Source organism: Phyllobates terribilis, unplaced genomic scaffold (assembly GCF_046119375.1).
Source record: "Phyllobates terribilis strain yellow unplaced genomic scaffold, ASM4611937v1 Scaffold_2350__1_contigs__length_138666, whole genome shotgun sequence".
Taxonomy (NCBI): domain Eukaryota; kingdom Metazoa; phylum Chordata; class Amphibia; order Anura; family Dendrobatidae; genus Phyllobates; species Phyllobates terribilis.
The window spans coordinates 39,008-66,742 of NW_027365108.1; the positions used below are offsets into that span (position 1 = coordinate 39,008).

General features: G+C 44.2%; 1 long non-coding RNA gene across 1 annotated transcript; it reads left to right on the forward strand.

The window, feature by feature from the left end:
- The first annotated feature begins 270 nt into the window (after positions 1-270).
- On the forward strand, positions 271-27,735 carry LOC141246225 (uncharacterized). Its single transcript, XR_012309837.1, has 4 exons — positions 271-454; positions 4,673-4,745; positions 14,623-14,776; positions 27,574-27,735. It is a non-coding gene; the product is annotated as an uncharacterized lncRNA (long non-coding RNA).

A 27,735-nucleotide genomic window follows, 5' to 3' on the forward strand; every position in this document is an offset into this window, starting at 1 on the left:
TGTAAAAAAGGTAAGCAACTATATGTGACAAATCCTTCTAGAAACTTAAAAATACTGTGTACACCAAGTAAAAGGAAGGATTAGTGGTAATGAAAACGCATTAATATTTGATGAAGCGTGTCAAAAGGTTATGAAATAAAAGACTGTGGTGAAAGAATAGAATGAACGTCCAGGAGTCTGTTTATAATCCAACAAAGAAGTCAGAATCATTAAACAAAACAATATTTGCTAATTCGTAGACAAGGCAAAGTTATACTCATCCCTACTTGACATTTTCCATTTCTAGATTAAGTCATATAAATCTATCTCTCAGCACTTTGAAATGTTTTATCACAGCCAGTACTTTTTGTAAGAAAACCCAAGTTATCAAAAATAAGGATGGGCTGGTGGATTGCAAGTACAAAATTAGTGAATCCCATTAGTTTTACTTTCACTCACTGAATATCCCAGGCACGTAAGTATTCCGAGTACTGTTTTTTTTGCTGTTGAAGTCTCTCTTACAAAGGTTGTACCATAACACCGATAATTTGATTTGGAAATTTACATGCGCATAATAATAAAAGTGTACTGACGTTAAACATGACCTTTTTAACTAGTTCTAGCAAAAACATTAGTTACTGGAAGTTAAGATAATCTATTTTTTATTGTTTTATAATTTTAATAATAGTAAGTTGCATGACACTTTGAATCTGTTTTTTTTAGAAATAAAGATCTGTTCCTATGCTAAAGATATTTTTATGCTATATAAATATAGATTAATTCTTGCATAGTAAAGGCAGCTCTCTAGTGCACTTTGTGCATCAATTCCTTGATCATGATTCCTCTTTTTGGTCCATCACTGCAAATATTACTGGCTACATCCATACCCCTTCAGGGGCAACTATTTTGACCTTTAAGGACACAGCAATTTTTTTTTTAATTAATGTGTTCCATGAATCATAGCTGTTCAATTTTTCTGTTGTAGCAAGTACAAGGTGTATTTTTTAATGATATTATTTTGTAGTAAGCTTGTGTTGGAAAACTATTATCGTTCTTTTTGGGGGGGAGGAAGGAATGGAAAGGCAATTGTGCAATTTTTTAGGAGTTCACTTTGCATAAGTGATATTATAACTTTATACTTCAGGTTAGTATGATTGTGGTAATAGCACATTTATATATATTTTTAGCTTTAATTCTTTTGCCCAAGAACTTCTAGTTACATTTAAATATCATTTGGTTTTGTGTTGCCATATTTTGAGACTTTTCAATCTTTGAGGACTTGTTATTTGAGAGATCATTTGAGATTTTCATTGATACCATTTTGAAGTATGCTTAATTATTTTCTTGCTTTATATTCTGTTTTTTTTTATAAACAGCAATTCTAGCATTGTAGTTTTCACACTAATATAACAACAATGTTATAAATTACAGTACTAGGGAACCTGGAAATGGGAAAGAATTAAAATATACATATAGGGCCGCGTGGTGGCTCAGTGGTTAGCACTGCAGCCTTGTAGCGCTGGGATCCTGGATTTAAATCCCACCAAGCACAACATCTGCAAGGATCTTCTCCCCGTGTTTGCGTGGGTTTCCTCTGGGTTCTCTGGTTTACTCCCACACTCCAAAGACATACTGATAGGGAATTTAGGTTGTGAGCCCCAATGGGGACAGTGATGATGATGTCTGTAAAGTGCTGTGGAATTAATGGCACTATCTTTTTTAAATGCATTTCTGGGTTGAATAGCCATAATAATCCCTGGCATACTTTCTTCAATAGGATGTTGATATTGAAAGCAGAGGTGACACAGTATAAAATAAGCTCATAAGCTCCCACTAGTGGCAGCTGAAACAATTTTTTCTATCTTTAAAAAGTAATTCAACGTTTGCTCTTATTTATATGAAGTTGATTTCTTTATTGCAAGTAGATTGGTGGGGGTCGGGGTCATGAAACCCACAACAAGTGCTCAAAAAAGCCTAGAAAGGTGATCAGCTTTGGAGTCAGAAACGCACAGCTCGTGCTTCAATGCACACACAGAGCGGGTTACAGATACACTAGACAGCCTAATCTTTCTACTGCATCCATACTACACTATGTACCGTATTTTTCGGACTATAAGACGCACCTAGGTTTTAGAGGCGGAAAATAGAAAAAAAAATGTAAGCAAAAAATGTGGTCATGATGCCCTGTTAAGGGGGAGGGGGTCTGCTTATATGGGTAATGTCCCCCAATTATGTTACTATCCCCCATCATTGTATATATGGCCCCCTCCTTCCTGTTATACGTGGCCCTCATTCCCATCCTGATATGCATGGCACCCCAATCCCCCTTCCTGGTATGCATGACCCCCCTCATCCCTCTTCCTGGTATGTATGGCACCCTTCATCCTGGTATGTATGCCCCCCTTACAACCATCCTGGTATGTATGGCACCTTCGTCCCTCTTCTTGGTATGTATGGCACCTTCATTCCTCTTCCTGGTATGTATAGCACCCTTCATCCCTGTATGTATGGCCTCCCTCATCCTGGTATGTATGGAACCCTTCATCCCTTATGTTTGACCCCCCTCATGCCTCATCCCTGCATGTATGGCCCCCCTCATCTCTGTATGTATGGCCCCCTTCATCCCTGTATGTATGGCCCCCCTCATCCTGGAATGCTTGGCACCCCCTGATCCCCGTTGCGCTGCACATAAAAAATAAACAATTATACTCACCTCCTCTCTCCTCCAACACTGTGTCCCACTCTGTGCTAGAATAGTCACTGCTCCCCATGCCGGGACTGCGTTCGTGGGGAGCAGTGACTATTCATTCTCCCTAATAGCGCACACACTGTAGCCGCAGCGCGGCTCCTGCTGTGCTCTGTCAGTGTGCCCGCTATTAAAGACCATGAATATTCACCACATCCATGGGAGTAGTGAATATTCATGGTCTTTAATAGCAGGCACGCTGACAGCCAAGCGCAGCAGGAGCCGCACTGCGGCTACAGTGTGCGAGCTATTAGGGAGAATGAATGGTCACTGCTCCCCACGAACACAGTCCCGGCGTGGAGAGCAGTGACTATTCTGGCACAGAGCGGGACACAGCGCTGGAGGAGAGAGGAGGGGAATATAATTGTTTATTTTTTTTCTGTGCAGCGCGATGGGATCAGGGGGTGCCAAGCATACCAGGATGAGGGGGACCATACATACAGGGATGAGGGGGGGCATACATACAGGGATGAATGGTGCCATACATACCAGGAGCCCAACTGCAGGCACAGTGTGCCAACTATTAAGGAAAATGAATATTCACTGCTTCCCACTCCCATGGGCGTGGGGAGCACTAAATATTCATTTTCTTTAGTAGCAGACACAGTATAGACTGCAGCAGGCGGCTGCTTCCTCCTGTGCCCCGCTTCACCACTGATATAGCTTCCCCCACACCCACCACCACCAGGACCAGCTCCAGGTTTTTGTGGGCCCTGGGCGAAAGAGTCTCAGTGGGCCCCTTTAACACATACTACGATTCATGATGCACAGATACCGCAGAGAAATATATATATATAGTACAATGCCGAAGATTTCACTTACATTACATGACCGATATCTATTGTAAATTCCACAATAGCTCAGAAACCGGCGAATCGCTCCATACAGAATACTGGCCCCCATAAAATGATCCATACAGGATACTGGCCCCCATAAAACGCTCCAAATGGAGGCTGCTCCCCCCACATAATGCCTCATGCAGGCTGTTCCCCCCCTTATAATGTCCCACTCAGGCCGTTCCCCCCTTATAATGCCCCATGCAGGATGTCACCCCCCTTATTATGCCGCATGCATTATGTCACCCCCCCTTATAATGTCCCATGCAGGATGTTACCCCCCCTTATAATGCCCCATGCAGGATGTCACCCCTCCTTATAATACCCCATACAGGATGTCACCCCCCCTCTTATAATGCCCCATGCAGGATGTCACTCCCCCCCATATAATGCCCCATGCAGGATATTCAGGGCCTCGGCACTTGCCCGGGTACTGACGCCAGCCCTGCCTACCACTAACAACCACTGTATTTATGTATATCGGACTATAAGACGCACCCACCACTTTTCTCCAAAATTTTGGAGGAAAAAAGTGCATCTTATAGTCTGAAAAATACGGTATGTGCCAAAAGTTGTGCGCTCCTGAGCTGTGCACTTCTTGGGGGATTTTTCAGCAATCAGTGAGTATCTCAACAACCCAGATCCTCACCAATTTACTTGCAATTAAGAGAAAAATAACATGTAAAAAATAATAGCAAATCTTTAATAATTTTTTAACCTTATATCTACATGAACAAGACTTGAAACTCAATATCAGAAAAAAAAACCTTAGCAAAAAAATTAAGCCCTAGAAATGTTAATGTGATAAAAAGTGGATATTCACTTAAAGTATGGTACAAATACACATTAGTATGTGAGTATTATTATATCCAATAATATACTTTCAACGCAAGGACAATTTAAATTAAACATACCTTTTGACAGTGGGAACTAAAAAAGTGTACAATGTTAGCATAAAAGCAGAACTTATTTTTCTAAGAATTTCTTGAAACGATGCATTGCACTAACATTTATCAACTTAGATACGAAAAAATTCTGTTCAGCAAAATGGTAGAAATAGTAATTGCTTTCCATCATAAGACCCGTGCTTCTATCTATTTTTTTTTTTTAGAACTCAAGGATCAGGATGGAGGAGGCAGAAGATCACATAGCAGTTTTTGGCATAGGATGCAATTTCCCTGGAGGTGAGTATTATAAACCATGGTTTACAATTTAAAGGGATATTCCCAAAAAATCATTGATAATTTACTGCTGGGGTGGGGAACTACTGACTCACGGGCTGTTTATGGCCTGCAATTTCATTTCCTCCTGCCCCGGCCCCATTTTGCAAGCCGCCATTTAATTCATCCTTAAAGTGAGCGCAGCAGTGCATGCAATGAAGAATGCCAGCGTCAGGAAGTTCTTTGCGAGTGGAGTTAGTGCGCTCTGCCAGTGTATATATACACACACACACTGCTAAAAAAAATAAAGGGAACACTTAAACAACAGAATATAACTCCAGGTAAATCAAACTTCTGTGAAATCAAACTGTCCACTTAGGAAGCAACACTGATTGACAATCAATTTCACATGCTGTAATGCAAATGGAATAGACAATAGATGGAAATTATTGGCAATTATCAAGACACACTCAATAAAGGAGTGGTTCAGCAGGTGGGGACCACAGACCACATCTCAGTACCAATGCTTTCTGGCTGATGTTTTGGTGACTTTTGAATGTTGGTTGTGCTTTCACACTCGTGGTAGCATGAGACAGACTCTACAACCCACAGAAGTTGCTCAGGTAGTGCAGCTCATCCAGGATGGCACATCAATGTGAGCTGTGGCAAGAAGGTTTGCTGTGTCTGTCAGCGTAGTGTCCAGAGGCTGGAGGAGCTACCAGGAGACAGACAAGTACACCAGGAGACGTGGAGAGGGCCGTAGGAGGGCAACAACCCAGCAGCAGGACCGCTACTTCCGTCTTTGTGCAAGGAGCAACAGGAGGAGCACTGCCAGAGCCCTGCAAAATGACCTCCAGCAGGCCACAAATGTGCATGTGTCTGTGCAAACGGTTAGAAACCGACTCCATGAGGACGGTATAAGGGCCCGACGTCCACAGATGGGGGTTGTGCTCACAGCCCAACACTGTGCAGAACGCTTGGCATTTGCCACAAAACACCAGGATTGGCAAAGTCACCACTGGCACCCTATGCTCTTCACAGATGAAAGCAGGTTCACACTGAGTACATGTGACAGACGTGACAGAGTCTGGAGGCGCCGTGGAGAGTGATCTGCTGCCTGCAACATCCTTCAGTATGACCAGTTTGGCAATGGATCAGTAATGGTGTAGGGTGGCATTTCTTTGGAAGGTCGCACAGCCCTCCATGTGCTCACCAGAGGTAGCCTGTGTTAGAACCTTGCTGTTAGGTTTTTTTTCCTTTGCTGGTCACATGACCTTGTTGGCCTATTTAATCCTGCTCCGCCCTTCTGGCTTTGCTGGACTTCATTGTATATCTACTTTCTAGCTAGCCTGTGCTCTGTATCTAGCTCTGTTAGTTTGCTTGGTCTACGGACCTCTATGTTCTATCTATTTTGTTTGTTCGTCTGTCTGCTACTATTTCTGTTAGGAGGTGTCCCATATTCCTCCCAGTCCTTAGTACTTGTAGGGATTCCCTCCCCACATCTATAGGTCTCCGTACAGACTAGATTAGGACTTTAGCAGGTCTGATCGCAGGATCAGGTTCCCTGTTACATCGTAGGGATTCAGCTGAGTCCTATAGTAGGGACAGATCTCCTCTCTTTCCTTAGCTTTGGTAGCAGAACATAACAGTAAGTCCAGCCTGCAAATTCTCTAAGGAAAGATTTTTTTTTTTTTTTTTGTTCCATCATGGTGTCGGTTCAGGATTTGGCTAAACACCTGCAGGGACTCTCTCTGGAAGTGGCCGAGCTCCGTCAGCACGTGAGTAACTGTCCTGGAGCATATTTCTTGGAGCCTAAGGTATGTTTGCCGGATTTATTTTTTGGTGAACATCGAGAATTTTTTTCATTTAAAAATGCTTGCTTATTGTATTTTCGTTTGAGACCCAAGTCCTCTGGGGATGAATCCCAGCGCGTAGGGTTCATAATGTCACTTTTGCGCAAAGAGCCTCAGGAGTGGGCCTTTTCCTTACAACCTAGTGATACATGCTTCAGATCAGTGGATAGTTTTTTTTCTGCTTTAGGATTATTATATGATGATCCTGACCGTGTGGCATCAGCTGAGACTGAGTTGAGACGTTTAAAACAAGGATCAGGTAATGTGGAAAAATATTGTACTCATTTTCGTGGTTGGTCCACTCAAACAGGGTGGAACGATTCTGCTCTGAAAAGTCTATTTCTTGCTGGGCTCAGTGAAAGGGTTAAAGACCTGCTAATTGCTTATCCTACACCTGAGGATTTGCAACAGGCTATGCAATTAGCTATACGGGTGGATAGAAGACTGCGTGCTAGGGTTAATGAGAGCAAATCCTCTGCTATGTCAGTTTCTGGTTATGATAATGTGTGTACTAACAGTGGTGAACCGATGGAGATTGGATCGGTGGCACCTCGCTCTCAAGAAAAAGACCGTCGTTTTTCGGAAGGCTTGTGTTTCTATTGCGGAAAATCTGGTCATTTGATTAAAGGCTGTGAGCTTCGTATGAAGAAAGAAAAAAAAATGGTCAGTCACGCCCGTATTGCCTGTTTAAATTCCAAGGGTATATTTTTAGCTGCTTCCACGATTGCTCAGGAAAAATTAATGGAATTTCGGGTGTTTGTTGATTGCGGGTCTACACTGAATGTAATTGATGGGGGATTTGTGGAAAAACTCAATTTAAAACCTGAACCTTTATCATCCCCCATTGCTGTGGTTTCTGTGGATGGCTCCCCTTTGAAGAATATTACTCTCAAGGTCAGTGAATTTCCTCTCACTATTAATGGTGTTCACCATGAGAAATTGGATTTGGTAGTGTTGAATAACTTGCCTTCTCCAGTAATATTGGGTTTGCCCTGGTTAAAATTTCACAATCCTGTACTGGATTGGTCTACCAGTGAAATTAAATCCTGGAGCCATAAATGTTATGACAAGTGTTGTAACGGGCGTATTGCAGCTTTGGATAGGGGAGAATTGCCTGTTCCTATTCAGGATTTTTGGAGAGTTTTTTCTGAGAAGGAATCGCAGGTTTTGCCTCCCCATAGAGACTATGATTGTTCTATTGAATTTGTCCCTGGAGCGATTCTTCCTAAAAGTCGTTTATTTAACTTACTATTCCTGAGAGGAAGGCTTTGGAGGAATACATACAGACAAGTTTGGCCGCCGGTCACATTAGGCCCTCTAAGTCTCCTGTGGCGGTTGGATTTTTTTTTGTAAAAAAAAAGGACGGCGGTTTACGTCCTTGTCTGGATTTTCGTGAGATTAACAAAATTACGGTACGCAATCCTTACCCACTGCCATTGATTCCTGATCTGTTTAACCAGTTATTGGGGGCCAAGTGGTTCTCTAAAATTGACCTTAAGGGGGCATACAATCTGTTGCGCATGAAGGAGGGTGATGAATGGAAGACTGCTTTTAACACTCCTGTGGGTCATTTTGAGAATCTGGTTATGCCTTTTGGTCTTACTAATGCTCCTGCATTTTTTCAGAATCTGATTAATGACATCCTTAGACCTTTGATCGGTAAAAATGTGGTTGTGTATTTGGATGACATTTTGATTTATTCGCCAGATCTGGAGTCTCATTGGCGGAGCGTGCGTGAGGTATTACAGTTATTAATGGACAATTCGCTTTTTGCTAAGCTGGAGAAATGTGAGTTCGCTGTACAGAGAATTAGTTTTTTGGGCTACATTATCTCCAGCAAAGGTTTTGAGATGGATCCGGTTAAGGTTCAGGCTGTGCAGGAATGGCCTAGGCCTATTGGTTTGAAATCGATACAGAGGTTTTTGGGTTTCGCCAATTACTATAGAAAATTCATAAAAAATTTTTCTAGTATTGTCAAACCTCTGACTGATCTCACCAGGAAAGATGCTGATGCGGTTCAGTGGTCTTCTGAGGCCATTGAAGCTTTTGTGTATCTCAAGGAGAGGTTCACCTCTGCTCCCATCCTTATGCAGCCTGATGTTACTAGGCCGTTTTTGGTTGAGGTTGATGCTTCCTCTGTGGGGGTTGGCGCAGTATTGTCTCAGGATAACGGGGATGGATTACATCCCTGTGCCTTTTTTTCAAAAAAATTTTCGGAGACTGAATTGAATTACGATATTGGTAATCGGGAATTATTGGCTATTAAACTCGCATTTGAACACTGGCGCCACTTCTTGGAAGGTGCGGAATTTCCCGTTCAGGTTCTTACGGATCATAAAAATCTGATATATCTTGATGCTGCCAAGCGCCTGAATGCCCGTCAGGCTAGGTGGGCACTGTTTTTCTCGCGGTTTAATTTCTCCGTTACTTACATCCCTGGTACTAAGAATGTTAAGGCGGATGCCTTGTCTCGCAGTTTTTCTCCCATAGTCGGTGCTGAGAAAGAGGAAAACATTTTACAAGAAGGTGTTGTGATAGCTGCTTTAGACTCCGTTTTGGAAGATGAGATTCTTAAAGCTCAGGAGAATGCCCCATCTAACACTCCTCATGGGAGGTTGTTTGTGCCTGGGACCTTTAGGAGAGATTTGTTTGTTGAGTGTCACGAATCTCGGTTGGCAGGTCATCCCGGAATCTCTGAGACCAAGAGACTGGTGGGTCGCAGTTTTTGGTGGCCTGGATGGCAGAAGGAAGTCATTAAGTGGGTGCGCCAATGTACTATATGTGCTAGATCTAAGTCCTCACATACTCCTGCTGCGGGGTTACTTTGTCCTTTGGAGGTCCCCAGTGCTCCTTGGACACATTTGGCTATGGACTTTATAACTGACCTTCCCCCCTCTGAGGGTTTTACTGTCATCTGGGTGGTCGTGGACCGTTTTAGCAAGATGTGTCACTTGGTTCCCTTCGTCAAACTGCCCTGCGCTAAAACTCTCGCTAAGGCCTTTGTCAAGGAAATTGTCAGACTTCATGGCGTTCCTACTGACATTGTTTCTGATAGGGGTCCTCAGTTCGTGGCTCGTTTTTGGCGTGCCTTTTGTGACAGGTTGGGAATTCATTTGTCGTTTTCGTCCGGATATCATCCTGAATCTAATGGCCAGACAGAAAGGAAAAACCAGGATGTTGAGCAGTTCTTGCGTTGTTTTGTGGCAGACAATCAAGAGGGGTGGTCTGAGTTTCTGCCACTTGCCGAATTTGCTCTGAACAATCATACATCTTCTTCTGCTGGTTGTTCGCCTTTTTTTTGTTGTTCTGGGAGACATCCGTCGTTTGGGTCGTTCTCCAAGTTGGGATCTGCCGTGCCTGAGGAGGAGAATTTTTCCGGTGATTTGGAAAGAGTTTGGACGGATGTGCGTGGTAATCTTCAGGAGGCCAACAGAAAATCTAAAGACTACTTTGATAGGAAACGACAGGAAGTTTTGTTCGCTGTTGGTGACATGGTTTGGTTGTCCTCTAGGAATCTGCGGTTGAGGATTCCTTCTAAGAAATTGGGTCCCAAGTTTGTAGGGCCCTTTAAGGTGCTTCAGTTTGTCAATCAATCTGCTGTTAGGTTGGAGGTTCCTACCTCCTGGAGAATTAATCCGGTCTTTCATGTCTCTCTGTTAAAAAAAGCTGTTGTGTCGGATGGTGACGCCTCTGCCTCTGTTCCTCCGGTGGTGGAGGACGGGGAATATGAAATTTCTCGCATCCTTGACTCTAGACGGTATAGAGGTAGTTTGCAGTATCTTGTGGCCTGGAAAGGTTTCGGACCCGAGGATAACTCTTGGGTGAGGTCGGATGATGTTTCCGCGTCCAGACTTATCAGAGCGTTTCACAGGAGATTTCCTGATAAGCCTGGTCCTAGGGGATCCGGAGGATCCTCTTAGAAGGGGGGGTACTGTTAGAACCTTGCTGTTAGGTTTTTTTTCCTTTGCTGGTCACATGACCTTGTTGGCCTATTTAATCCTGCTCCGCCCTTCTGGCTTTGCTGGACTTCATTGTATATCTACTTTCTAGCTAGCCTGTGCTCTGTATCTAGCTCTGTTAGTTTGCTTGGTCTACGGACCTCTATGTTCTATCTATTTTGTTTGTTCGTCTGTCTGCTACTATTTCTGTTAGGAGGTGTCCCATATTCCTCCCAGTCCTTAGTACTTGTAGGGATTCCCTCCCCACATCTATAGGTCTCCGTACAGACTAGATTAGGACTTTAGCAGGTCTGATCGCAGGATCAGGTTCCCTGTTACATCGTAGGGATTCAGCTGAGTCCTATAGTAGGGACAGATCTCCTCTCTTTCCTTAGCTTTGGTAGCAGAACATAACAGCCTGACTGCCATTAGGTACCGAGATGAGGTCCTCAGACCCCTTGTGAGACCATATGCTGGTGCAGTTGGCCCTGGGTTCCTCCTAATGCAGGACAATGCCAGACCTCATGTGGCTGGAGGGTGTCAGCAGCTCCTGCAAGATGAAGGCATTGAAGCTATGGACTGGCCCGCCCGTTCCCCAGACCTGAATCCGATTGAGCACATCTGGGACATCATGTCTCCCTCCATCCACCAATGTCACGTTGCACCACAAACTGTCCAGGAGTTGGCAGATGCTTTAGTCCAGGTCTGGGAGATCCCACAGGAGACCATCCGCAACCTCATCAGGAGCATGCCCAGGCGTTGTAGGGAGGTCATACAGGCAAGTGGAGGCCACACACAATACTGAGCCTCATTTTGACTTGTTTTAAGTACATTACATCAAAGTTGGATCAGCCTGTAGTGTGTTTTTCCAATTTAATTTTGGGGGTGACTCCAAATCCAGGCCTCCATTGGTTAATACATTTGATTTCCATTGATGATTTTTGTGTGATTTTGTTGTCAGCACATTCAACTTTGTACAGAACAAAGTATTCAATGAGAATATTTCATTCATTCAGATCTAGGATGTGTTATTTGAGTGTTCCCTTTATTTTTTGAGCAGTGTATATATATATATATATATATATATATATATATATATATATATATATATATCTATATACAGTGGGGGAAATGAGTATCTGATCTTTTGCTGTTTTTGTAAGTTTGCCCACTGACAAAGACATGAACAGTCTGTAATTTTAAGGGTAGGTTAATTTTAACATCGAGAGATAGAATATCCAAAAAAAATCAAGAAAATCACATTGTATAAATTAGATATTTTTTTTTGCATTTTGCATTGACAAATAAGTATTTGATCCCCAACAAACCATTATGAGTTCTGGCTTCTACAGACCAGTTAGATGTTCCTAATCAACTCGTTACCTGCATTAAAGACAGCAGTCTTACATAGTCACCTGTATAAAAGACTCCAGTCCACAGACTCAATTAATCAGTCTAACCTCTACAACATGGGCAAGACCAAAGAGCTTTCTAAGGAAGTCAGGGACAAGATCATAGATCTGCACAAAGCTGGAATGGGCTACAAAACCATAAGAAAGATGCTGGCTTAGAAGGAGACAACTGTTAGTGCAATAGTAAGAAAATGAAAGAAATACAAAATGACTGTCAGTCGACATCGATCTGGGTTACCATGCAAAATCTCACCTCGTGGGGTATCCTTGATCATGAGAAAGGTGAGAGATCAGCCTAAAACTACACGAGGGGAAACTTATTAATGATCTCCAGGCAGCTGGGACCACAGTCACCAAGAAAACCATTGGTAACACATTACACCTTAAAAGTTTAAAATCCTGCAGTGCCCGCAAGGTCCCCCTGCTCAAGAAGGCACATGTGCAGGCCCATCTGAAGTTTGTCAATGAACACCTGGATGATTCTGTGAGTTATTAGGAGAAGGTGCTGTGGTCAGATGAGACAAAAATTGAGCTATGTGGCACTAACTCAACTCTCCATGTTTGAAGGAAGAAGAAGGATTAGAACAACTCTAAGAACATCGTCCCAACCGTGAAGCATGGTGGGGGAAACATTATACTTTGGGGGTGCTTTTCTGCAAAGGGGATATGATGACTGCACCGTACTGAAGGGAAGATGGATGGGGTCATGCATCGCAAGATTTTGGCCAGCAACCTCCTTCCCTCAGTAAAAGCATTGAAGATGGGTCGTGGCTGGGTCTTCCAGCAAGACAATGACCCAAAACATACAGCCAACACAACAAAGGAGTGGCTCAAAAAGAAGCACAGTAAGGTTATGGAGTGGCCTAACCAGTCTCCAGACCTTAATCCCATAGAAAACTTATGGAGGGAGTTGAGGCTCCAAGTTGCCAAGGGAGAGCCTCAAAATCTTAATGATTTAGAGATGATCTGCAAAGACAAATGGACCAAAATTCCTCCTGACATGTGTGCAACCCTCATCATCAACTACAAAAAACGTCTGACTGCTGTGCTTGCCAACAAGGGTTTTGCTACCAAGTATTAAGTGTTGTTTGCCACAGGGATCAAATACTTATTTCTCACTGCAAAATGCAAAAAAAGGATCTAATTTATACAATGTGATTTTCTTGATTTTTTGGGGGGGATATTCTATCTCTCAATGTTAAAACTGACCTACCCTTAAAATTATAGACTGTTCATGTCTTTGTCAGTGGGCAAACTTACAAAAACAGCAGTGGATCAAATACTTATTCCCCCCACTGTATATACACGCAGCAGTCTAAGTGTCTCCTATGTGAAGTATATACACCAGTCCCAGTCTATCCAATGTGATCCTCACCACTACAGAAGCTGTCACCTCACCAACACCGGAACTGCTGCAAGCCCCCCCCAACCTACTGTCTCCTTCTCAATCATCCTGTAGAATGTAAGCCCACGAGGGCAGAGCTCCTCTCCCCTCTGTACTAGTCTATAATTGTCAGTAGTTTGTTTACTGTATTTGATATCTGTATTTTGTATGAAACCCCTCCTCATGTACAGCATCATGAAATCAATGGTGCTATATAAATGAACAATAATAATATACACCATCACTAGTGTATCCTATGTGATATATATATATAGATATATATCTTTCTCTCTATACATAGAGAGAGAGAGATATAGACACATATACACACACAGCAGTCCAAGTGTCTCCTATGTGATATATATACATGAGTCGCAGTTTCTCTTGTGTGATATATATACACCAGTCCCAGTGTCCCCTATATGAAGTGTATACACCACTCTCAGTGTCTCTCCCCATCTTTTGTAAGGAGAGGACAGCACTCTGTTCCCCACATATGAATGCCCACCACTGTGGGATTCGCTTTTTCTATTTTTTGATACTAAGCACTTTCAAGCACTGAAGCACTTACTGCTCCATGAAATAGAGAGAGATATGGACCTCATGAGTTTCATTGCTCAGATCCCCCTAGCAAGTACACTCCCCTGGTGACATCTCTATACCGAGAAAAGAAACGCGTCGGGATGAATTTTTTATGTGAAACATGGTTTGAGGTCCATAATTGGGTGCTGCCCTTGTCAGGGCGCAATCACCTGCAAAGGTCATCTAACATCTGCTCCAGAGAATTAAGAAGAATCTTTCTTATATGGTAACCCTCTATGGACCAAATGGGTGACACTTTTTTGCACTTCTTTTTGCACTGTGACACTTTATTATTTGTCCTACTTGTCTGTGGTACTTTTTGCTAAGGCAATCTCACTGTAAGCAAGATTGTTTGCCATTTGTTGCCTGGACTAGGAGTGTCTATACTTTGTAATCTATACCTATAGGTCCATGATCTTTCCATGCTATAAAATGATTCTATCAAACACAGTAGTATGTGAGATTTTTTGGCAGGATAAGTTATAAAAAATTTTTATACAAATCATTTTGTGGTACATACAAATTATTGGTTAACTTTTATTATTTCTTATTTTAAGAAATATAAATATATTCTAAACATACATTAAAATTTATAATAGGAAAAATAATAAAAAAGCAAACAATGTTTCTTCTTTCTTTTAGTTTTTTTTGTCTTATAATTATCAACTATTGTGTGATAAAATTATTTTGATACAACTCTCTTCTATAATATTAAAAATGCTCATTTATCAGGAGAAGGAATTGAAAATTTTTGGAAAGTTATTTCTAATGGGAAAAATTGTACAACAGAGATACCAGAAGAAAGATTTGACCTGAAAAAATGGTATGATACGGATCAAGCCAAACCAGGCAAAATATACACCAGTCGAGCAGCTTTTGTAAACGGGTAAGTACACTGGGAGGAATTTTTTCAGCATCTTTAATGAATTTTGCGCCAACTCTGTTATTTTATAATAGCGCTTAAGAAGAGGCAGGTCCTCGTCATTTCCCCTTTTTATGCCATATTTATGATTTGGAACTTTTTTAAAATGGTACACAAAAGTTGCAAACTCACTCCAGTATATGGGTGGGAGTTATGTAAAAAGTGGAGTAATATTTCTAGATAGAATTTTAATATCTGAACTTGTGCCAAATTTATTAAACATTATGTGACAATTTGAAAATGTGAAAATAAGCAGGGACAGACATATCACATGTGTAGTTGGTTCAACTACACAGGGGCCATGGGGAAGGAGATCCAGTCATACATCAGGTTTCTAAGATGCTATTGTGATTATACCACTTTCTCCCTGTGTACATTCTTCTTCTTCAAATCAGGACATTGGGGGAAAGGCCCCTGTGTCTCTCACTGTTTTAGTAGATGCTTTCATATATAGTTCAATATTATCTTTACGTGTGGTCGGTCTCAGAATTCAACTCCTTTTCATATTAGGCCAGTGATTTAGATGTGAATATTTTTTTTTTCTGTCTAAAGATCTAAATTGTATTCTCCGTCTTTACAGGCACACTGTACTGGTAAAGATAAATCTCTACTGTATATACCAGTACTCTAAATACCTGTAATAGAGTAAGATTTTCTACAATACTTCTTCATTACTTGTAAAATAATGAAAAACAAATTACAATAATCATACTTTTTAATACATTTTTTTAAATAAATGTCACAAATCAGTAAATAGCAAACATATTTGGTATCCCTGTAATTGTAAAAACACATACAATACAGTGAAAAGATTATGTTGATTGGTAAATAGGGGAAAAATGCAGACTTTTTTTCTCCATTACATCCATAAAAATAGTTTGTTTTTTTTCTTCATCTTTATTAGTATTAAAATATATAACTATAAATCCATAAAAAAAACATTTATTTTATTAATTTATATAGCGCCATTAATTCCACAGTGCTTTACAGACACTATCTGCACTGCCCCCATTGGGGCTCGCAATCCAGATTCCCTATCAGTATGTCTTTAGTGTGTGGGATGAAACCGGAGAATCCGGAGGAAACCCACGCAAACCCGGGGAGAACCTACAAACTCCTTGCAGATGTTGTCCTTGGTGAGATTTGAATCCAGGACCCCAGCGCTGCAAAGCTGCAGTGCTAACCACTGAGCCACCATGCTGCCTTATATCAATATAAATACCCCAACATCATTAATATCAAATTCATACTCACATTACAGCAATCCAATAACATATGTAATGTTTTTCCCAATGTCTCTTTACATGTTGAACATATATTCTATGAAATGTTACTATTCTATATGGAGTGCAAAAGCTCTATATAAAATAAATATTTGCATTAGTCTACGTCATGTAGTTGAGGAAAGACTTTATCCCATAGATTTTTTGTTACATCACCACCTTCTCTTTCTCATTTCATTCGAATATCCCTAAGAATATCACCATCTTTTTTTACTCGAAATTTCCTTATACAATTTAGACATAATACCTCTCATATTTCTCTGTTTCTCCAAAAATTCCATTACACCATTATCTCCCACTCACTTTTTTTGTATGGCCTTACTTAATTTTACATACCTGAAAAAAATTATATCTTGGCAACCCAAGATCCTGGGTCTCATTTATCAAAACTCTCAAACAGAAAAACAGGATTTTTTTATGGTAACAACCAACAATAGCACAACTTTAATTTGTGAAATCAAATAGGTTTGCCAAGAAATTGCTAAATAGTGAATACTGTAGTGCGGCGGTGTTCACACATTGCGATTTAACAGGTAGTGACCCAAGAATGTCCAACTTAAAGTTTTTCTTATCCAAAAAACTCACACAATGAAGGCAGCTTTATCCTCTGGATCACAGCCGGGTTGTCCACAATAGTCCGTACAAACAAAACACCGTTGCTGTGGGCGATTGCACCGCCGTATCACGCCGAGGTGTGTCAGAAGCTTTGCCTTCCTGGGGCTCTGTGTTCACTTCACACAGGCCTCTATAGTACAGAGCCTCCTGCTCTGCAGCTTGCAAACCAAATACTGACACGCCCAGACCTTTGCTGCAGGTTTTTAAATGGAATCTGTGGCCATGAGCCACTTGTAAGACCCAGCTAGAGGGAATGAACTGCCCCACTGCCACCTGTAGTTCACTCCCAAAATAAAAGCCCATGCCGGGTTTTCTTAAATCCAACTTAGCCAAATAGCTTGACCAAGTTCAAACTTTACTTTTATTCTGCATTGCTACCACAGCTGTGTCAGTGATTGCAATGCACTCCAGAAGGTTCAATAAGCATATATGCACATCCTAGGAGACACATATCGTCCCTCGCATATGATCTCTCTCACTGCCTCACAATACATTATGAAAAAAAAATTTCAAATACACTTCAAATGTGAGGATAATCCCAAATTGAACATAAGGATCTATTCCTAAGAAGAGAGGCTTTCTTGCTAAAAAGTTTGTAATATCATAGGGCAATTTATTAAATTCGAAAAAACTACTCACAACTAGTGTTGAGCATTCCGATACTGAAATATCGGGTATCGGCCGATATTCGCGGTATCGGAATTCCGATACTTAATTCCGATACTATTGCAATATCGTATACCGGAATCGGAAGTTCCCATAATGCAATGAGACATTTTCATTTTATTCAGCCAATGAGGATCCTAAGAAGTGTGGGCACATCCTGTTAGGCATGTAGGCATCTTAACTAATGGCATGGCTGTGATTGGCTGCTGAAATGATGTCATGATGCACTATAAAAGCCACCGCCGCCATTTTGAGCTCACTCTGCTGTGAATTCAGTTAGGGATAGGACGCTGTTGTTCTGAGGGACAGTTTTAGCTACCTATTTGCTCTATACTGCTTTACCCAAGCTACTTTCTAAATCACTGTGCCTTGCAGTGCTAGTGCACAGTTCCCTGTGCTGTTCACCGCTATCTGCAAGGTCTGTGTGTGTGAGTGCAGCTCACCCTGTAGTGTGTGCTTCAGCCAAGTCTGGTTGTAGTGCACTCAGTGTGTGTCACTGCCTCATACATTGTCCTTTTTTGCCAATTCATAATTTTTCCTGATATCTCCTATTAGTGTGGTGGTTCCATCTGTATTCAGCTAAATTGGTTCCAAACACACTATATAGGAGTAGATAGAGAAATTTTTTTCCGTCTTGCAGCACTAGTGCACAGTGCTCTGCATCTGTACTGTTCACCGCTGTCTGCAAGGTCTGGTGTGTGAGTGCAGCTCACCCTGTAGTGTGTGCTTCAACCCCGTCTGGTTGTAGTGCACTCAGTGTGTGTCACTGCCTCATACATTGTCCTTTATTGCCAATTCATAATTTTTCCTGATATCTCCTATTAGTGTGGTGGTTCCATCTGTATTCAGCTAAATTGGTTCCAAACACACTATATAGGAGTAGATAGAGAAATTTTTTTCCGTCTTGCAGCACTAGTGCACAGTGCTCTGCATCTGTACTGTTCACCGCTGTCTGCAAGGTCTGGTGTGTGAGTGCAGCTCACCCTGTAGTGTGTGCTTCAACCCCGTCTGGTTGTAGTGCACTCAGTGTGTGTCACTGCCTCATACATTGTCCTTTATTGCCAATTCATAATTTTTCCTGATATCTCCTATTAGTGTGGTGGTTCCATCTGTATTCAGCTAAATTGGTTCCAAACACACTATATAGGAGTAGATAGAGAATTTTTTTTCCGTCTTGCAGCACTAGTGCACAGTGCTCTGCATCTGTACTGTTCACCGCTGTCTGCAAGGTCTGGTGTGTGAGTGCAGCTCACCCTGTAGTGTGTGCTTCAACCCCGTCTGGTTGTAGTGCACTCAGTGTGTGTCACTGCCTCATACATTGTCCTTTATTGCCAATTCATAATTTTTCCTGATATCTCCTATTAGTGTGGTGGTTCCATCCATATTCAGCTAAATTGATTCCAAACACACTATATAGGAGTAGATAGAGGAGCCTTTCTGCAGCATTGGGCCCTGCAGCCCCAGCCAGATTAGTATTAGCCTATTTTTTGCAGCCTCATCTATTGCATTGTAGGTTACCTTCCTACATTGTAATAGCTACAAAAAGTTTGTGATACTATCGTTATTACATCTTTAGGCACATCCAGTGTCTTTTTGTGACAAAAAAAACCTAAATAAAGTTCACCAAACACTCCACTTTACAGTTGTGTAGGCCACATTAGCTCATATTAAAGTCTAGTCCACACTTTATAAAATTAGTGTTTCTTATACCTGTTAGCAGCTGTTCAGGAATAAGCACACTAAGCCCTTAGTACTTTTCTGCCTATCTTTATCAGTCTACCAAGATGAAGAAGGCAGGGAGTAAGGCATGTGGTCGTGGTCGTGGGCGTGGGCGTGGAGTTTCTGCAGGGAGAGGACGTGAGGATTCTGTGCCTGCAGGGAGAGGACGTGGGGATTCTGTGCCTGCTGCGGGCACCAGTGACTCAGCATCCCCCAGTTTTACCAGGGAACAGTCCTTTATGCGCAGCTTTGTAGGAGCTAGCCGTACCCCACTGCTGCGCGAGGACCAAATTGAAGCCGTTGTCGGATGGATGGCAGCTAACGCATCGACTTCAATTAGTTCCAGATCCTCTCAGGTCCTGAGCACTGAAGAGCACCCATCTGTCTCTTCACCACCTGCCAAATTGCCCAGGCAGTCAGAGAGCCCTGGACAGGAGCCATCTCTACTTCTGTTCTCTGAATCTCTTGGCTTGGAAAGAGGGGGCCAGCCAAGCAGAATTCGAGAATTTGAAGAAGAGGTAGTATGCAGTGATGCGCAACCGTTTTGTCTCTCTGAATCTGAAGAGGCGGGTGGGCCAGTGCCTATGGTCAGCAGCACACCTCAGTACGCATCTGATGATGAGACTCAGGTGCCACTTTCTGGTGCGTACTGTGCTGTCGAGACTACCCAGGAGAAGCAGTTGTTTGAAGAGGGTGGTGTAGATGATGAGGTCCTTGACCCATCATGGCGTGAGGGACAGGAAGGTGGTGGGAGCAGCTCTGAGGAAGAGATTCCCCGAACGGCCCAAAAAGGAGGGAGAGGGAGGGGGCAGACTTGGTTGCCTGTAGCCTCCACTTCGGCACCCATTAGGAGCATGGCTCTTCCAAAATCCAAAGCGGGCGCTCCCAAGACTTGCAGTGCCTGGTCCTTTTTTGACACAGTTGCAGATGACATTTGCTTTGTCAAATGCAAGCTGTGTAATCAGAAGGTGAAAAGAGGGAAAAGTGTCAGCAACCTCAATACCACAAATATGTGGAAACATGTGCGGACCAAGCACGTGGTGGAGTTACACAAACACACTGAAGACCTAGGCCAACCTACAGCGCCACCTACCACCTCTTCAGCTCGTGTTGTAGCCTCTTCCTCCAGCTCACACACAGCTGGTTCGGCTTCCTCACAGGATCGCCATGGAAGAATCTCTGGCACTGTTGTACAGAGACACAGTGTAATTCCACCCACAGCACCACTTTCCCAGTCATCCTCACACTCCCAGGCCAGTCTACAGCCATCGTTAGCACAGGCATGGGAGAAAAGGCGCCCATACTCGGCAAACCACCCCCGAGCACAGGCTCTGAATGCTGGCATTGCTAAACTACTGGCCCTTGAAATGCTATCATTCAGGCTGGTGGAGACTGACACATTCCGTAACTTTATGGCATTGGCAGTCCCACAATACAACGTGCCCAGCCGCTTTTATTTCAGCAGGCAAGCCGTCCCTGCCCTGCAACATCATGTGGAGGGAAAAATTAAACATGCGCTACAAAACGCCGTCAGTAGCAAGGTCCACCTGACCACTGATGCGTGGACCAGTAAGCATGGACAGGGACGATACCTTTCCCTCACTGCCCATTGGGTAAATGTTGTGGAGCCGGGTACAGATCTTGAGAGTGGCGCTGTACGTGTTCTGCCAACTCCAAGGATTGCAGGAATCCAGTCTGTACACATTGACTCCTCCTCATACTCCAGTTCCTCTGAATCAGCGCTGCAGGAGCCGTCACGGTCTACCTCCACATCGACCCGTGAACGGTTACCTGTTATGATGACCGATATGAGCACAGCCGTGGCCAAACGTCAACAGGCCGTATTAAAATTAATTTCTTTGGGGAATCGAAGCCACACAGCGCAGGAGCTCTGGAATGCCATCAAGCAGCAGAGTGACGTGTGGTTTGTGCCAGCGAATCTCCAGCCAGGCATGGTAGTGTGTGACAATGGCCGAAATCTGGTGGCAGCTCTGGGCCTAGGCAACCTCACTCACATCCCATGTCTGGCACATGTGCTCAACTTGGTCGTGCAGAGTTTTTTGAGGGACTATCCGGATCTTGATGCACTGCTTCACAAGGTCCGCATAGAGTGCGCTCACTTGCGGCGTTCCAGCAATGCAAGATCACGCATTGCAGCTCTGCAGCGCCGATTATGTCTTCCGGAACATCGCATCATATGTGACCTACCCACCAGGTGGAATTCAACGTTACATATGTTGGAGAGGTTGTGTGAGCAGCAGGCAGCAGTAATGGAGTACCAGCTGCAGCAGGCGCAAACAAGTCGCAGTGCGCGCCGTTCACACTTCACCACCACTGAGTGGGCCTCTATGAAGGACATTTGCCACGTTTTGCGTGCCTTCGATTATTCCACGCGGATGGCGAGTGCAGATGATGCACTAGTCAGCATGACTATCCCCCTTATCTGCCTGCTTGAAAAAACACTGCAAGCACTAAGGGACGAGGTTTTGGAAGAGGTGGAGGATGAGGAGTCACAAATGCCATCTGCTTCTCTACAGTCTGCGCAACGTGGTTCCTCACAAAGGCCTAGGCAGGGGACACTTTGTGAGGAGGATGAGGAGGAGTCAATGGATGAGGAAGACATCTGTCCAGAGGAGGGAGGTACACAATGCTCTAGTAGTCAGTATCTAGAGCGAGGGTGGGGTGATGCAGAGCAGGCAGAGATCACGCCTCAAGCAGGGGACAGCGTTTCTTGGCCAGTTGGCAGTCTGCAGCACATGGTTGATTTCATGCTGCAGTGCCTCAGAAACGACCGCCGCATCGCCCACATTCTCAACACGGCTGATTATTGGGTGTCCACCCTCCTAGATCCTCGCTACCGGGACAACTTACAAAGCCTCATAACACCATTGAACCGGGAGCGTAAAATGCGGGAGTACCAAGACGCACTGGTGCATTCCATCATGTTCTCCATTCCAACCGAGAGCAGTGCTGCTAGTGCTTTACAAAGCAGCTCAGTGCGTCGAGGCAGTGGAGGAAGCTCTGCACAAAGAGGGAGCAGAAGCAGCGCCTCAGCACAAGGCAAGACCAGTATGGCCGAAATGTGGCAAAGTTTTGTGTCCCCGCCGCCACAAATGTCTACACCATCACAGACAGCTCCAGTCAGCAGGAGGCAACGTTTCCGTCAGATGGTGACAGACTACATGTCTTGCCCTCTTAGTGTACTCCCAGACGGCTCTTCTCCCTTCAAGTTTTGGGTCTGTAAGCTGGATACATGGCCAGAGCTTAGTCAGTATGCACTGGAGGTGCTAGCTTGCCCTGCTGCTAGTGTATTATCGGAACGCGTCTTTAGTGCCGCAGGTGGTGTACTAACAGACCGTCGCATGCGACTATCCTCCGATAACGTTGACCGGCTTACTTTTCTCAAAATGAACAAGGCCTGGATCTCTCATGAATTTGCCAGTCCTCTTCCAGAATAAATAATTGGTTGGCAACAGTATCCAGGTCTCCTGTTCTGTTCATGTTTCTACCACCTGAACTGTAATCCCTGAGCTCCAACACCGCCAGTTGGCGCTCGGAAGTGCCGTCTGCACAGTCAACACTTGCTGCCGTGTTATTGGGGTTCAGTAACGTCAGCTGTTCTCCTGCTGTGCGGACGGCAATTTCTCCTGATTTGTCCACATCCACTGTACTACACATTTTAAAGTTGCTCGAATTACACCTCTGGCTCCTCTGTTTTCATTCTTATCCCTGGGCTCCAGCACCGCCAGTTGGCGCTCGGAAGTGCCGTCTGCACAGTCAACACTTGCTGCCGTGTTATTGGGGTTCAGTAACGTCAGCTGTTCTCCTGCTGTGCGGACGGCAATTTCTCCTGCTTTGTCCACATCCACTGTACTACACATTTTAAAGTTGCTCGAATTACACCTCTGGCTCCTCTGTTTTCATTCTTATCCCTGGGCTCCAGCACCGCCAGTTGGCGCTCGGAAGTGCCGTCTGCACAGTCAACACTTGCTACCATGTTATTGGGGTTCAGTAACGTCAGCTGTTCCCCTGCTGTGTTCACGGCAATTTCTCCTGCTCTGTCCATATTCACTGTGCTACTTATTTAAAACTTGCTCCAATTACACCTCTGGCTCCTCCGTTTTTAGTATTTACCCTGGGCTCCAACACCGCCAGTTGGCGCTCGGAAGTGCTGTCTGCACAGTCAACACTTGCTGCCGTGTTATTGGGGTTCAGTAACGTCAGCTGTTCCCCTGCTGTGCGGACGGCAATTTCTCCTGCTCTGTCCACATTCTCACTACTACAGATTTTAAAGTTGCTCCAATTACACCTCTGGCTCCTCTGTTTTCATTCTTATCCCTGGGCTCCAGCACCGCCAGTTGGCGCTCGGAAGTGCTGTCTGCACAGTCAACACTTGCTACCATGTTATTGGGGTTCAGTAACGTCAGCTGTTCCCCTGCTGTGCGGACGGCAATTTCTCCTGCTCTGTCCACATTCTCACTACTACAGATTTTAAAGTTGCTCCAATTACACCTCTGGCTCCTCTGTTTTCATTCTTATCCCTGGGCTCCAGCACCGCCAGTTGGCGCTCGGAAGTGCCGTCTGCACAGTCAACACTTGCTGCCGTGTTATTGGGGTTCAGTAACGTCAGCTGTTCTCCTGCTGTGCGGACGGCAATTTCTCCTGATTTGTCCACATCCACTGTACTACACATTTTAAAGTTGCTCCAATTACTCCTCTGGCTCCTCTGTTTTCATTCTTATCCCTGGGCTCCAGCACCGCCAGTTGGCGCTCGGAAGTGCTGTCTGCACAGTCAACACTTGCTACCATGTTATTGGGGTTCAGTAACGTCAGCTGTTCCCCTGCTGTGCGGACGGCAATTTCTCCTGCTCTGTCCACATTCTCACTACTACAGATTTTAAAGTTGCTCCAATTACACCTCTGGCTCCTCTGTTTTCAGTATTATCCCTGAGCTCCAACACCGCCAGTTGGCGCACGGAAGTGCCGTCTGCACAGTCAACACTTGCTGCCGTGTTATTGGGGTTCAGTAACGTCAGCTGTTCTCCTGCTGTGCGGACGGCAATTTCTCCTGCTTTGTCCAAATCCACTGTACTACACATTTTAAAGTTGCTCGAATTACACCTCTGGCTCCTCTGTTTTCATTCTTATCCCTGGGCTCCAGCACCGCCAGTTGGCGCTCGGAAGTGCCGTCTGCACAGTCAACACTTGCTGCCGTGTTATTGGGGTTCAGTAACGTCAGCTGTTCTCCTGCTGTGCGGACGGCAATTTCTCCTGCTTTGTCCACATCCACTGTACTACACATTTTAAAGTTGCTCGAATTACACCTCTGGCTCCTCTGTTTTCATTCTTATCCCTGGGCTCCAGCACCGCCAGTTGGCGCTCGGAAGTGCCGTCTGCACAGTCAACACTTGCTACCATGTTATTGGGGTTCAGTAACGTCAGCTGTTCCCCTGCTGTGTTCACGGCAATTTCTCCTGCTCTGTCCATATTCACTGTGCTACTTATTTAAAACTTGCTCCAATTACACCTCTGGCTCCTCCGTTTTTAGTATTTACCCTGGGCTCCAACACCGCCAGTTGGCGCTCGGAAGTGCTGTCTGCACAGTCAACACTTGCTGCCGTGTTATTGGGGTTCAGTAACGTCAGCTGTTCTCCTGCTGTGCGGACGGCAATTTCTCCTGCTTTGTCCACATCCACTGTACTACACATTTTAAAGTTGCTCGAATTACACCTCTGGCTCCTCTGTTTTCATTCTTATCCCTGGGCTCCAGCACCGCCAGTTGGCGCTCGGAAGTGCCGTCTGCACAGTCAACACTTGCTGCGGTGTTATTGGGGTTCGGTAACGTCAGCTGTTCCCCTGCTGTGTTCACGGCAATTTCTCCTGCTCTGTCCATATTCACTGTGCTACTTATTTAAAACTTGCTCCAATTACACCTCTGGCTCCTCCGTTTTTAGTATTTACCCTGGGCTCCAATACCGCTAGTTGCTGCTCAGAAGTGCCGTCTGCACAGTCAACGCTTGCTCCAGTGTTATTGGGATTCAGTAACGTCAGCTGATCCCCAGCTGTGTGTCCGGCAAATTCTCCTGCTTTGTCCACATCCACTGTAGTACGGATTTAAAACCTCCTCCAAATACACCTCTGGCTCTTCTGTTTTTAGTATTTACCCTGGGCTCCAGCACCGCCAGCTGGTTCTCGGCAGTTCCATTGGCTCTTGTACCTTCTGCTACCCATCCGGGTTCCAGTACCGTCAGCTGGTTCTCGGCAGTGTCTTTGGCACGGGTACTCCCTCCTGCCCAGCCTGGTTCCAGCACGCCAGCTGTTTCCGGGTAGTGTCAACGTCACTTTGCCTCCAATGCGTTGTCCTGTCGTGTTGCGGTCGGGTTAGCCGACTCTATGGTGCCTGCAGTTTAGGTGACTCCTATGTGGGCTGCGGGATCTGGCAATGAAGGCTGGTTCCATAGTGCCAATAGGACAAGCACCCTCTGTAGGACTGTGGGTTTTGGTAACTGCGGCCGGCTCGCGGCCTTGAACTTTTTTTTTACATGGGTACCTTCTGCTACCCATCCGGGTTCCAGTACCGTCAGCTGGTTCTCGGCAGTGCCTTTGGATTAGGTGCCTCCTTCTCGGTATCCAAGTTCCACCAACGTCTGCTGGTCCTTGGTAGTGCTTTCTGGCACAGGTACCTCCTGCTTAGTAACCGAGTTCCAGTAACATCAGCTGGTCCTCGGTAGTTCCATTGGCTCTTGTACCTTCTGCTACCCATCCGGGTTCCAGTAACATCAGCTGGTCCTCGGTAGTTCCATTGGCTCTTGTACCTTCTGCTACCCATCCGGGTTCCAGTACCGTCAGCTGGTTCTCGGCAGTGCCTTTGGATTAGGTGCCTCCTTCTCGGTATCCAAGTTCCACCAACGTCTGCTGGTCCTTGGTAGTGCTTTCTGGCACAGGTACCTCCTGCTTAGTAACCGAGTTCCAGTAACATCAGCTGGTCCTCGGTAGTTCCATTGGCTCTTGTACCTTCTGCTATCCATCCGGGTTCCAGTACCGTCAGCTGGTCCTCGGTAGTTCCTCAGCTTTCTTGTACCTTCTGCTACATTTCCAAGTTCAAGCTTTTTGAAATGGTTCTTGGTAATCACTCTGGATCTCCCTGACGAGGACCCTGAAGACGAGGACCCTGAAGACCAACCCTAAGAAGACGAGGACCCCGAAGACAATGACCCTGAAGACGAGGACCCTGAAGACCACCCCGAAGAAGACGAGGACCCTGAAGACCACCCCGAAGAAGACGAGGACCCTGAAGACCACCCCGAAGAAGACGAGGACCCCGAAGACGAGGACCCAGAAGACCAACCCGAAGAAGACGAGGACCCCGAAGACGAGGACCCCCGAAGACGACGACCCTGAAGACCACCCCGAAGAAGACCAAGAAGATGACCCTGAAGAAGTTGACCAAGAAGACAAAGAAGAGAAGACAAGCACCAAGATACAGAAAAACAAGAGACAGAAAACCAAGAAGCAGAAATACAAGAAGCTGCAGAACAAAAAGCGGAAGAACATTAAGCATAAGACTAAAAATCAGAGCAAAAGATAATATCTAAATTATAAGCAGAAGATGACTAAGCAGTGTATGGGGGTGAGTCCGTTCCTCCTCGTGGTGCCCCTGGAAAAGACCTGCTGCTGCAGGCCAAACTGAACGCGGACAAATCCTGTTGTAAATCTTTTGTGACGGGCAGAACGAAAGGTGTAATGTCCAACCTTTTATAGATAACAACTACAGGAATGCCTGTCACAAATAAGAATATGATGAAGAAGAAGAATATGAAGAAGATGAAGAAGTAGAATATGAAGAATGTAAAAAAAAGAATAATACGAAGAAGGTGAAGAAGAAGAAGGTGAAGAAGAAGTGGATGAAAAAGATGCTGAGGATGATGAAGGAGAAAGTGTGGGAGAAGTAAAAAAGAAGGTGAAGAGCATGGAAGTAGTGAAACATAAATATCTGACAAAATATAAAAATACTTAACATAGTTAATATTTCCGTAACTCAGAACATAATAAAAAAATATTAATTCCTGCTATTCCATTTGACTGGGCTAAACCTCTATGCCTTTATTGTCTCCCCCACCTCCCCCAATACATTCTACATTATTCTTAGTTGTTTTCCTTCATGTAGAAATAACCTACAAGGAAAGAAAGGGTTTATTTTAATTCCGATATTTATGTCCCATTGACTTGCATTGGTTTCCGGTATCGGAATCGGCGATATCCGATACTTTTTCGGTATCGGTCCGATCCAATCCGATCCGATATTTCCCGATATCGGAAGGTATCGCTCAACACTACTCACAACTAATACATTTTAGGGGTTTTGCATTTTTCTTGATGATATTGGAATCATGTACTGTATCATGATGTATATCTAAGCTATAAAGAAGATTTTTGGAAATATAAAAAAGCTAAAAAATCCCTTTTTTATTTATTAAGGATTGATGAATTTGACAACAAAGTATTTGGTATGACTAAATCAGAGACTGAAAATATGGACCCACAACACAAGCTATTGCTTGAATGCACATACAGAGCTCTGGAAGATGCAGGCTATGCCTCCGAAACCATACATGGAAGTAACATTGGAGTCTTTATAGG